The sequence below is a fragment of the Balaenoptera physalus genome (assembly GCF_965194825.1).
Source record: "Balaenoptera physalus genome assembly, chromosome: 18".
In the NCBI taxonomy this organism is placed as follows: domain Eukaryota; kingdom Metazoa; phylum Chordata; class Mammalia; order Artiodactyla; family Balaenopteridae; genus Balaenoptera; species Balaenoptera physalus.
The window spans coordinates 74,869,063-74,882,259 of record NC_138899.1 but is presented as its reverse complement, the minus strand read 5'-3'; the positions used below and the strand labels follow the sequence as shown (position 1 = coordinate 74,882,259).

The window sequence follows — 13,197 nt, the reverse complement described above, 5'->3', positions numbered from 1 at the left end:
TTTGGGAAGCAGTTTGGCCTTCTCTTGTAGTGCTGAACATTTGCCTTCCCTATATTTCAAGCCATCCACCCCAAGAATATACCCCCGAGAAACTCTTGCACATGTGCCCAGGAAATACTGTGGTATGATGTTCATAATAACACTGTTAGTAGGAACAAAAAACTATGAACAAAGAACCCAAAGGCCCATAAACTAATGAATAGATAAATAAAATATGGAATATGTTTTGGCAATAAAGTGAAGCCCCCTGATACGTGCTACAAATGTGGATGAACCTTGAAAAGATTTTGCCAAATGAAAGAAGCCAGTCACAAATTACATGACTCCATTTACATGAAATGTTCAGAACAGGCGAATCTGTAGAGACAGAAAGTAGGTTAGTGGTTGCCAGGGACCAGAGCGATTGGAGAAACTAGTGAGTAGGGATGCCCCCTGTGAAGCGGCAGCAATGCCAGTGGTCTCTGCCCGCCCGACATCCTCTCCTCGCTGGTCTTCATTGCCCGAGAAGGTACTCAAACAGTCTGCATTTCTCACCCACAAGGGGGAGGCATCTTTGAAGAAGCTTCGGGGAGCTTTCGAGTCCTCCTGAACCACAGTTTGGGGCTTTGTCAAACAAAGCACTCAGACCAGATTAGCACATCTATTAGGGAAGGGTAGCGGGGAGCTGGGTTGAGTAAAGTAGTCTTTCCAGGCACTTGTCTTCCATCAATTCTCCTTGGATACGTTCAGTGTTCACACCAGTTCTCAACCCACACACCTCTTAATCTACTTTAATTTCTGTTTTGGAAGGAGGGCAGGAGGGATTTTTGTACAATGCTTCAAAAAGTAGGCGTTAATAGACCCTGAGGGCACAGTCCCTGCGGTGGCCACTTAGCACTTTCACGCTGTGTCCTGAAAGCGGTCCACACTCTGAGAGCAAAGGAGGCTCTGTGGACAGAGACACCGGGACACCAGGATCACAGTCTCGGAAGGGAAGAACATGACCCTGAGTCCGACCCATATGCCACTGAGCGTATGGACCAATCTGTTTCCAATATGAAACAGTACTTATGAGCAAAATAAAGGACCCCTTCCTTATCCTCCAGAAACCTGTATTGCAGCTGGTGAAATGATACCTTTAGATGCGGTTCGCTTCCATATCACCACTCAGGATTTTTCAAGGACCCCGCCCTCCACCCTGAAAGCAGATACTCCAGCTTCAGAGTTCAGAAAACATTCTCATGAAGCGCAAGGCAGTGTTTTCTTCCTTGATACCATCCTGCACTGTTTTCACTATTGTTTCTGTCTTTGGCAACTGAGTTTCAGAAGACGCAGTTCAGGCAGAGCTCGGGGTAGGTCTTGATGGTTTAGAAAACATTCATGCAACTAGATGTGCGATTATTAGCATCGTGATGCCCCCCGTGAAGCAGCAGCAATGCCAGTGGTCTTGTTAATTGGGCTTTTGTTACGAGCAGACGCAGGCTCTGGACGAAGGCCTGGGAGCTCCTCCCGCTGGTCTGGAGTTTGGAGTGTGAACAGAGTTGGAGCAACCCTCTGAAGGCCAAGTCCTGCCCACCAGAGCCAGATGGGGGTTGGACTGGCTCACATATGTGAAAACTTTGAAATGAAGAGGATTTGACCTTAGGGAGACAGACGCTGCTTTCCTTGCCTAATTAGCCATTTTGGAAGAGAATCTAGCATCTTCAGTCCTGGAAGAGTTTCCAGGTTGAGGGAGCTCTCCATGCCACCCCCAGGCATGCCCCGGCACTGCCCAGAACCCACAGCTGCAGCAGCGCAGGACCAGCAGTCTACCTGGCTGAATTCAAGGAGGCAAATGTGCTCTTAAGCCGTAAATTCGTACCCAGGCACAGGTCTCCATGGCAACCTTTCCCACTAAAAGAAGGACATTTGTAAATATGCATTTTGCAAGCCTTCTTTTTTGATTCGAAATATCAGCCTTTTGAGAACGATTTGCTTTGCCAGCTGCGTCCTGCTGTGGGAAGAGAGAGAGCATAAGCCTTCTCGCCTGCCCCTCTCTGTTCCCTCACAGTCCTTTACTTCTGGGCTCACTGAAATCAAGTGGCAAATGCACACTGTGCTTCCTTTCTGGGCCCAGTGCCCTGCGAGGAGCTGGGGACACAGAAGGAGGTGGGGTGCACCGTGCCCAGGGCCCCCTGGCACATTGCATCCCCACCAGCTGGTCACAGACCCTCAGGGGACCTGAGCTCCGGGTGTCTGAGCCGTGGAGCAAACTGTCTTGGCTGTTTCCCTACAGGAGCTTCACCAGGGTGTGTATGAGACTCACCTGTGGAGCTTTAAGATTTACAGAGGGCTGATCGGGCACGCTAGTCCTTTGGTATTTACCCAAAGGAGTTAAAAACTTACGTCCACACAAATACCTGCACATGTACATTTGTAGCCACTTTATTAATAATTGCCAGAACTTGGAAGCAACCCAGACATCCTTCAGTAGGGGAATGGATAAATAAACTGTGGTACATTCAGACAATGGGATACTATTCAGTAATAAAAAGAAATGAGCTATCAAACCATAGAAAGACATGGAAGAAACTTAAATGCGTGTTGTTAAGTGAAAGAAGCCAGTCTGAAAAGGCTACATACTGTATGGTTCCAACTGTATGATATTCAGGAAAACGCAAAACTAGAGAGATAATAAAAAGATCAGCGGTTGCCAGGCCTTTTGGGGGGCTGGGGATGGAGGTAGAATGGGATGAATAGGCGGGGCACAGAGGGTTTTTAGGGCAGTGACAATACTTTGTACGATACCATAATGGTAGATACGTGTCATTATTATACATTTCTCCAGATCCACAGAGTATATAACACCAAGAGGGAACCCAAGTGTAAACTGTGGACGATGGCTGATGTTGATGTATCAGTGCAGGTTCATCAGTTGTAACAAATGTGCCCCTCTGGGGGCGGATGTTCACAATTAGGGAGGCTGTGCACGTGTGGGGACAGAGGATATATGGGACATCTCTGTACGTTCCTCTCAATTTTGCTGTGAACCTAAAACTACCCTAAAAAATAGTCTTAAACAAAATAAAGGACCACATAGTATATGCTCAATAAATAAATAAAGGAAGGACAGAAGGACGCAGTGAGAGACAAAACAGGCATTTCCTCTTGATCTCTCTCAGTGATTAACCTGTTGGTATTTAATTTCCGATGCTATGGCCAACTGGTTCTTTGAGTCTCTAATTAATTTGGTCAAAGTCACAACTTCACTCTGTCATTAACAATGAATAAAGAACTTAAAAGCAAGCAAACACACACACACACAAAACAAAAACTGCAGCTGCCCTTGTCTTATTGCCAGGACTTCCTAGACCTGAGGTATGTTTAAAAGTTCTTGGGGTGACTGTGACATTCACCCCTACGTGAAAGCAATCAACTAGGTGTTTCCTAGAAGACAGGCTTAGCCCCTCCAACAAAGACCTAAAGTCACAGAGGCTCAGAGAGATGGAATTTCATCTTTCTCTCATTTAACAGTCCAAAGGCAGGCAGGCAGGCAGCCCAGGGCAGGGGGCTGACTACTCCTCAGGCGGTCCTGTGATGCAGGCTAGTCTTCTTTGCTGCTCCAACACCTAGAGAGAGGCTCTTGCCCGCATGGCTGAAGCTGGTGCCCACTCTCCAGCTTTTGGGGCGGGGAGGGAAGAGAGGCGGCTGGGACCTGAAAGAGGCACAGGTCACGCTCACACAGAAACAAATCCCACCCTTCCCGCAAGCGAGGTGAGGAAACGCAGTCTTTGGCTGGGGTCCATGAGCCAGCCCTGCCGGAGGTTAGGAAGGGGAGAATGGACACAGGGACACACCTCCACGTGCTGTTAGAGGATGGCTCAGACTTTGCTGCATATTCGAACCACGTGGAGATCTTTGAACAAATGTTGGCCCCCAGGCCAGCTACATCACAATCTCTGGGGGTTGGACCCAGGTGTCAGTACTTGTAAAATCATTTCCACAAATAACATTTTTGAGACCTGGAGCTGACAGAGAAACATCATTCCTAGGAGAGCATAAGGAAGTTTCTGGAAAGCTGCACAGACCGTTGCGGTCTGGAGGGCGTAGCTGTCCTGAGTGGTCTGCAGATGCAGGAATGCTAGGCTTTGCACTGCTCAGTCGGGCCGGGACACAGCTCCACCTCCGGCCGTGCCTCTCAGACTGGGTCTCAGTGAGTGGCGATGAGTCCACAGCCCACCACGGGGAACCTCATTCAGACGAGTCACCTGCTGGTGGTCTAAGGTGACCAGCAAACTCTGCACACATCGTAGAAGAGGTCGTACTGATGGTAACTCCACGGACAACACACTCTTTGGGATAAACCTGCCTAGAGCTATTGAAGTGTGATGTGCAAGGGAGCCCTGACCCACAGCCCAGCTCCCACCACGGGCTTTACCTCCCTGGGCCTATTTCCTCAACAACAAAACGTGGATGAGGATAATTCTAAGCCAACATTTATACGGCACTTACTGTATGCCCTGCTTAGAACTCTCAAGACTCCTGCAAACCTCAACCTTCATGAAAGGGACGGAGCAGCAGAGAGAGTGCCCAGGCGTGGCGCAGACGGTGATGAAGATTCTCTACTGCGAAGCATCTCTGGTACTTTCCAGGGCTTTGCTGTTTTCAGAATCTTTTTTTTTTTTTAATATGTTTATAAATATCTGTAGCCATATTCTTCATTGTGAATGTGAGTTATCAAATGTATCCAGCAGGGTATGTGGATACCCTACAGATGAGTGGCCAAGGCAGGATTTGAACCCTGGTGACCTGGCTTCAATGTCCACGGTCCCAGGTCCACGGATCCACTGCCCGGTGCAGCTTAGTTCAAGGCCTTGTTGTGGGGATTAAATGGCGTGATGACTGCCTGGTAAAGCGGGGTGAGGCCCCTAGTAGATGTCCATTATAGGGGTTATTATTAGTAAAGTCAAAAGTGGATCCTTAGCTGTCACAATGAGCACGTCTACTGTCCCAGGATCTAGCAGAGCGTCTGGTGGGCACTCAGTAAAAATGAATACAATGCACAGTTCTTTTCAGAATCCCTCTTTCCCTCTGTCTCTGACTCTTTCCACCTTTCTCTGTCTCTCTCTCTCCTTTGGCGTCCTTAGCGTCTGGAGCCAAAGATGTTTCCTTTGTGCTTGTGGTCTGGGGAGGCAGCGTCAGGGGCCCGGGGACGCTCTGATGACCACAGCCGGTGCTCCAGGGCAAAGCTCCTCTCCCTTCGGCCGCGCCAACCATTTCTGGGCACTGCCTTTGGGTACAGTCATTTCTTTGTTGCTTCTGTCTGAAACTTCACAAAATCACTCCCTTCGATTCACCCAAAATGCTATTTCTTGTCCTGAAATAGGATCTTAACAGACTCACGGGCACTTCTGTCCCCCTGGGCTGTAAATTCACCCAAAGCCACAGCATCATGAGAGCGAGGGCGTTCGTAGATCTCGTGGCGGCCGGGCCCCGGGGCCAGAGGCAGAGACCCAGTCTCAGTGTACACCGAGGTGACTCAGGATCAAAGCCGAGCTCGGGTCAGGGGAGAGGCTCAGCCCGAGGGAAGTCCCGTCCTCACAGCTGGGGGGTCTTCCTCCTGCACGTTCTCACCTCCCATCCCATCTGAGGGAGTCAAGTCCTCTGCGGACACTTTCCCGGCCTCAGAGAAAAGCATGGCTCCTCCTCGGAAGAGGTGGTCAGGGAAAAGGAAGGAGGTGAAATCGGTTTTCAATTAAGATGCTCGGGGAGGGTGAACCCCACATCAGGGCCTTGATCCGGGGTTTCCAACATCTTTGCTACGAGCCCACAGTGAGTGGTGTGGAGAGAGGCTCTCACCCACCCCAAAGCACCAAGAATCAAGCCGCCACCTCCTGCAGCTATTTTTATTTTTGGAGCTTTTCTGAGCCTGACATTTTACTCAGGGTTAGTCAGAGCCCTGCGAACGCAGCTGTGTGCCCCGTGCTGCCTCAGCGCTCGGGGGCAAAGCCAGGGGAGCTGGGGTGGGTCCGGGACCCGGGGACAGCTGTGACCCGAGGCCTCCTGATCCTGTGGGCTCAGAGAGAAGCCTCCTCAGTGTGTGTGAAGTGTTGTCTCCTACACTTTATTTCACCGTCTCCCCTCCCAAAGCCATTGCTCTGTGGGTTCAGAAGAGCGAGGTCAGATAGAACGCAGGTGAGAAAATTAGGGATCAGAGGGGTTATGTCCAAACCAAAGTCAAATCCGAGCCTTCCGACCCACCAACAGGGCTCAGTACGGTCCCACGTGGACAGATCTGGCACCGTCCTGTCGCCCCCCTGGATGCGGTCAAGGCTGACTATGGGCCCAGCAAAGGCTCTGGGAGAGTTTTGATGCATCGGGAACCAAGTTCAGTTGAAATTCACAGGACTGAAGTTCTCCATAGGGCCTTTTGTTATTTCTCTGAAATGGACAGTTGCTACATCTCAATAGACACACAATACATACTTGGCTTCAACGGGGAAAGAATTGCTTAAACTAGAACATAAAAGCGTAAGAAACGACGTTCTGTGGGAGGGAGAGAGAGGCTCCTGTGTCGTGGGGATGGGTTCTCATGTGCACCTGGTGATTCGGTGAGCTCTTCTCCAAGGCGGGGAGAAACCTGCACTGTTCCAGAAAGTGCCGGGCCATTGTGCAGGCTCCTAAGAAATCCGAATTACACTGAAATATAGTTAATATCCCAACGTCCTCTGCCCCTCTTTCTTCCTGTTTTGATCAGAGGGTTTCAGACCCATCCCTGTTGGTGGAAGAATTTTTTTAGCTCTTTCTCCATCTCACCCATGCCCCCAAATGATTCCATCAGTTTGACGAAGGGAAAAAAAACAAACCAGTAATGATACACAGAACCCCTCACTACAACAGTGCCCCCTGGAAAAAAAAAGTTTATTTGGATTTTTATTTTAAACCATTTATCCAGTGTTTGCTTTACTGCACATTAGAATCACCTGGGGAATTTAAAATAATCTCTGCACCCTGGGCACTGGACTCAAACATCAGAATTTTTTTTTAACTCTTCAGATGATCACAAAGTGCCACTGAGTTGAGGACCAGTGATCTGAACCAGTCTGGCTCAAGTTTGTGGTTCTAACGAGCTCCCAGGAGACACCAGAGCTGCTGGTCCGTAGACCACACCTTGAACAGATGGGGCCAAGGTGTATTTCTTGCTCCCTGATGCCAAGTGACTTGTGGAGAAATAGAAAATGTTGAAGGCAGCTTAGGCAAAATGGACATGGGGAAGCGAGAAAGCTCCTTTGATTGTAGAATATCCCCCAGGTTGTTAAGAAATGATTCCTAGGCTTCCTACATAGATGGGGTTGACAGCTCCAGTTTAGGGGAAGACCTGGACTTCCATAACCTAGAATGTTCCAGACCAAAAGGACCTGGTAGGTCATGGGGTCCAGTGATCCCCAATCCTGGCTGATTATCAGAATTACCCAGGAACTTTCTAAAAATTTATATAGTCCTGGGCTCCACCCGAGTAGCTACTCATTCAGCATATTTTATTTTATTTTATGTTTTAAATTTATTTACCTTTTAATATTTATTTATTATTTGTTTTATTTATTTTGGCTGCGTCGGGTCTTAGTTGCGGCATGTGGGATCTAGTTCCCCAACCAGGGATTGAACCCCGGCCCCCTGCATTGGGTGTGTGGAGTCTTACCCACTGGACCACCAGGGAAGTCCCTCATTCAGCTTATTTAAAAATAGCCGATTTGAGTTCAGACAGACTTGGGAACCACTGATCTAGTCCACCCCAAGCCTCACCTCCTGCCCCTCACACGTACATATCTTATGGAAGAGGAACCCAGGGCATGGGATTCTCTGTGACAAATTGGCATTTTTCTGCTGTGAGAACTGACCCAGCCAGAAGGAAAAAAAAAAAGCCTGAGTGAACAATAGGGAGACCTCCTTCCAGGTCACAGCGTTTGGGGAGCCAGATTCTGGCTAATAAATTCAGACGATGTGTCTGCCTTTGCTTTCTCGGGCTGACAGGCTAATTTTATGAGACAGTAAAGACAACGGCCAGGTACACGGATAGCTACTAAACAAGGAGGCTTGGCCCAGCTGGAAGGGAAGATTTTGTGCTTGCCCAGAACGCATGCCCACACGCAGGAGAGGGCGGTGATGGCCCCCCTGGGCTGCCCACCCCTCCAGTGGAGTTGGGCGTGGGCCCTGGTCATGGCTTTCTCTCCTCCTATGATTCTCCAGGCATCCTGTGTCCTTTCAAAGACAGGGTGAAGGTTTTTAAAGCCTCACGACAAATCCTAGCCACAATCCAACCTACGAGTAGAAATACTTCTGCCTGCTCCCCTGGGACTTCCGGCAGCCCCCCCCCCCCGCCAACCCCAGCCCCCTGTCTTGTCAGGATGCTCCCATTCTACTTGCCTGTGTCCATCCAGCTCTGCTCACAATGAACGTACGAGGGACACGGGCTACTTCCAGGTCTGCCTGATGTTCCACACCCAGACCTGGGGCCTGCGTGTCCCCAACTCTGCCCAAGATCCACTGAAAACACCACCTGAGTAGCCCTTAGAGATATGGCCATAGTTATTCATGTGATTTTGTAAAACCACTAGACTCTTCCCTCTTTGAATGTTTGATTTTTTTGTTAAATTAGGCATAAATATTCAGCTTGAAGTCTTAACCCATATTTAATCATTCATCCATATGTTTATTTCTTGAACACATATTATGCAGCAGTAAACACCATATTTGTGTATTTTAACGCCACAGTCCTGTTGGGTAGGTATGATGGCTGTGTTTTACATAGAAAGAATCTGAAGTTCAGAGATTATGAGCTATTCAATCAACATCACACAGCTCGAAAGCCATTTAACTGAGGTTTGAACCCAGATCTCTCTGGCTCCAAAACACCTTCTCCTTCCCCCAAATTTGCCTCCGAAATGACAGTCCCTCTCCTTTCAGAGACAGAGGACGGCTGCTAATTGTAATTTTTTTTGAATTTTATTTTTATACAGCAGGTTCTTATTAATTATCTATTTTATACATATTAGTATATATATGTCAATCCCAATCTCCCAATTCATTAAAAAATTCATTTATTTTTTTAATGAAAGATTTTTTACGGCAAAGTCAGGAGAAAGCCGAAAGACATACACCAACAGAAAGTGGTTTCAGCACATAACAACTTACTATTCATAACTGGCTAGCAGACCCATAAATCGGTAAGCTAAAATTTATACATCTGAATTTCTCTGAGACGCTTCCTGTGACTCTCCAGTCTAATGAGGGCGCGAGGTCGAACACTTCACAGACCCCGAATTTCTCCTCTTCTGCATAGACCTGCATCCCTTGCGCTGTGACAAGGGCTCGTTCTGCACAGGCTGCGCGGCTCAGCACCGATTTTGGGAAGGATGGAAGAGCAGGATGACGAGAGTGATCTGCATTGCATCCCTTTTGGAAGGGCTTATACTTCCAGGCTGTGGCCTATTTCTTTAAAATAAGCTTCGTATTTGGCAAGCGTCGTAGATTTCCGGAGAAGCTGCAAAGAGCGTACGGAGTTCTCACTCTGTTTCCTCTCCTGTTAGCATCTGCATTACCATGGCTAATTATAATGTCCGGTAATTTTTAAAATGATTATGTTCTCTCTCCCTGTGGCGTGTGGATAAGCAACTGCTGGTCATGCAGCCACAAGGAGTCTTGGGAGTTACAGCCTCGGTGACCTTGATCCCCTGGGTCTGAAGTCTCAGGGCGGGGTGGGGAGGGGTGAATAATAGGATGGCTTTGCAGGGGTTCCTTGGGAGGATTAAATGAAAGGCCCCAGCATGGTGCCTGGCACACTTGTTGAATATGAGCCTTGTACTGTGCCTTGGAGCAGCGGTTTCCATCAGGCTGTGTGGTTCCCTGTTTTGACTGTGTCATTCCCCAGCACCGCTGAGCCATTGCCTAACTTGTGTTTACTTAATATACTCTGAATATTTGTCTCCTCCCTGCTTCCGTCGCTCGTCCTTTCCCCATAAATCCTGTTTGACAAATTCAGGCCAAGGGCAGTTATTCTCAACGGAGAGATTGCTTCCTCTTCCGGGACTGCATATTTCAGAGCCGTTGGCCGGGCCAGGTGTTCCCAGCCAAGCTGACGAGCGGCCCTGATGCACAGCTCATGCCAGTTGAATTCTCAAGCAGTGGTGGAAAAACACGGAAACTGTAGAGATTAACCAAGGTGGTACAGAGTTGAAAACATTTCCACATCGGTCACGTTACTGGCGGCGAGAGGAAGGTGGGGACAGAGAGGGGTTGGCCTTGGCGGGAGAGAAGGAGAGAAACCAGACATAATTAGAAAATGTAGGTTCTAGACATTTTCCTCTCCTTCCTGATTTATTTTATGTCCCCTGAGCTGGATGCCAAGCTGGCACACGTTTTCAGAAATGAATGGGATACTTGAAGGCTTCAGAATGAAAATGACAGTCTTCAAGTGCCTACTTGGTGACGGAGGCTGCCTGCGTCTGTCTGCTCTCTGAACAAGAAGCCTCCTCTGTGCACATCTCACCTCGCCCACGACGTCTTGGAAGCCAGCAGATGCCCGGAGGGAACCCGCTCGGGGCTGTGCCTGTATAATGAGGCTTCTCTTTAAGGCGTTCTTCCTTGTTCACCCCAGTCCATTGAGAAGATTCCACTCAACGTGAGTAGTTGCTAAAGCCTATTAACAACAACTGTCCGTATTCCTTAATTAGCACAAGAGAATGTGAAATTTTAAAAATTTACATGTGTTATTTTCTTCTTTTCTCTCTCTCTTTTTTTTTTTTTTTTAGCAAACAAGGTTGTCCTTTGATGTGCGTCTCTCCTTGCATGCCCAGTTTTTTAACTGAGCATGCAAGGAGAGCCCACTCCCTGCGTTTTGGGTCTTTGGCAGGAGGACCATGCGGGTGGAGGGAGTCTAGGCTGTCTGCTCCTCAGCCAGGCAGAGCAGACAGCCAGGAGAAGCAGGAGAGAGATCTTTCTGAAGTGGGAGAAACAAGACAGAGAACTGTCAAACTCCCACTGGCAGCTGCTGTTCAAGTCGGATGCGGAAGGGATCACACACAGCCAGCTTCAGAAGCGATCAGGGAGCCAGAGGTTACACACCAGGATTCTGAAGGGAATTATGGCTATCTTGAAAATGATCATGTATAGAAGGTTCTAGAAATCTAGGTCTTTTTTTTTTCTTCTGCATTGAACATAGCTTGAAAGAAGTCATTGTTTATCGTGACCGAGATGTTTCTATCTGCTACCTGTTGAAATCAGGGTTGACCTACACTCCAAAGTGAGATAACAGAAATTATAGATGTTTTTTGGCACACAGAGCCATCGGTATGTGGGGAAGGGCTTTGAGTTTTATCTGTAAGTTGCAAAACAGTGATTTTGCTGCCTGCGTCTCCATTCCTTCCGGGCAGATGCAAACTTTTGCAGACGGGATCTCCTGTCTTCATTATTTTCTTTCCTTCCTCTTTTATCTTGCATTTTCTCTCCTTTTGCCCTTTCTCCTCTGAAAGGTCCAGAGCTCTGAAGAGGAGGGTGAGAAAGGAGGGAATGGTCAAGGGTCAAGTTTCAAAGGAAGGACACAGAAGGAAAAAGAGAGTAAGAACAGCTTTGACCCAGGAGTTAAGAAAGCTGAGCTTGAGTCTGAGGTCTGACACCAAACAAGAACAACAACAACAATTATAATTTAAAATAATAATAGCGCTTACTGCATATCAAGCACTTACTACTGCCAGGCATTATCTGGACTTTGGATTTAACCTGCCAATTGAATGAGTGAGGTGGGTGCACCCCTGGTGCCCACGCTGCAGATGAGCAGACAGTTCTAGATCTCTAGGTGGCCGCCCATGGTCACGCAGACCTCAGAGGCTGAGCTGGAATTTGTGATCACAATACTGCGTCGCCTCCCTGGTGCACGGGGGCAATTAATGTCCATCCCCTCAGTCTCTGCACAACGAGACGGTCTTAACAGATGCTTTAAAAGCTCCTTCCAGGCCTTCCTTCAATCAATGCCAGTGCTACCTTCTTCTTCCACTAGCCGTTTTCTCAAGACTTAATACAAGAATGTGGCACCCTTGGCTACTTGAGGCCATTGGAGGCAAAGGGAGAGGTGAGCGTTTAACACCCAGTGTTGCCTCGTCACACCGCTTCCTGGGCCCTTTGAGAGGAGCCTTCACATTTCATGCAAAATATTCGTGTTCAGCAGGTCCCAAGCAGAAGACCTTGCTGGAGATCCCTGCAGATGAGCTCTGCAGCTTAACAGAGTGTAGGAACAACACCAAGGTGCCTGGAGGATAAAGCAACCGTGGATGAACCTTGAAGACATTATGATAAGGGAAATAAACGAGACACAAAAGGGCAAATGCTGCATGATTCCACTCATAGGAGGTACCTAGAGAAGCTGAAGTCTCAGAGACAGAGCGCAGAATGGTGGTTACCAGGGGCTAGGGGAGGGGGACGGGGGGGCGGTTAGTGTTTAACGGATGCAGAGTTTCGGTTTGAGAAGATGAAAATGTTCTGGAGATGAAGAGTGGTGACACTTGTGCACTGTGAATGGGCTTAATACCACTGAACTCTCGCTCAAAAATGGTAAAATGGTAAATTTTATGCTGTGTCTATTTTTCCACAATAAAAAGAAAATAAATGACTATATGAAAAAGTGTCTTATTGTTTATGACTGTATAATATGCATTTGTTGAAAATTAAATACAGAGAAGTATAAAAATCAGATTAAAATTACACAATTTTCACCAACTAGATTGAACTATAATTATGACTTCTATCCAAACTTTTCCCTTTGCAGCTATCTAATATATATACAGAAACTCAAATATCTGAGTTCATACTGTATGAACATTATTTATTCATTCCTTTTCACTTAACATTATATTGTGAGCATTTTCTAAACAATTAAAATTTATTTGTAAACATGATTTTGTAATGGCTGCCTCCTAGTTCAGGCATGCTGTAATTTATGTAGCCCTCCCTCTGTTTTTGGACTTTTAGGTTTTTTTGATTTTTTTACTTTGTAAATAGCATTAAAGCAATCGTCCTAGGACACTCATCTTTGCCTGCCTCTGATCATTTCCTTAGGACACGTTCCTAGAAATAGAGTTACTGGGTCAAAGGACAGGTTATATATTTGAAAAATTGTTTCACTATTTCTGTGTGTGTGTGTGTGCGCATGTGAACTAGTTTCAGAAGCCCTGTCCCTGTCCTTTGTTT

General features: G+C 47.4%; 1 long non-coding RNA gene across 3 annotated transcripts in view; it reads left to right on the top strand.

Moving 5' to 3' along the window:
* LOC309647882 overlaps positions 1–13,197 on the top strand; it is a 655,782-nt gene that overhangs the window by 262,666 nt on the left and 379,919 nt on the right. For 2 of the 3 annotated variants that reach the window (XR_014256345.1, XR_014256346.1), the window contains exon 6: positions 10,352–12,631. The exons of the other annotated variant lie outside the window; for it this stretch is intronic. This is a non-coding gene — a long non-coding RNA (uncharacterized lncRNA). Of the gene's footprint in view, positions 1–10,351; positions 12,632–13,197 lie in introns of those variants that run through there. 3 annotated transcript variants of the gene reach the window in all.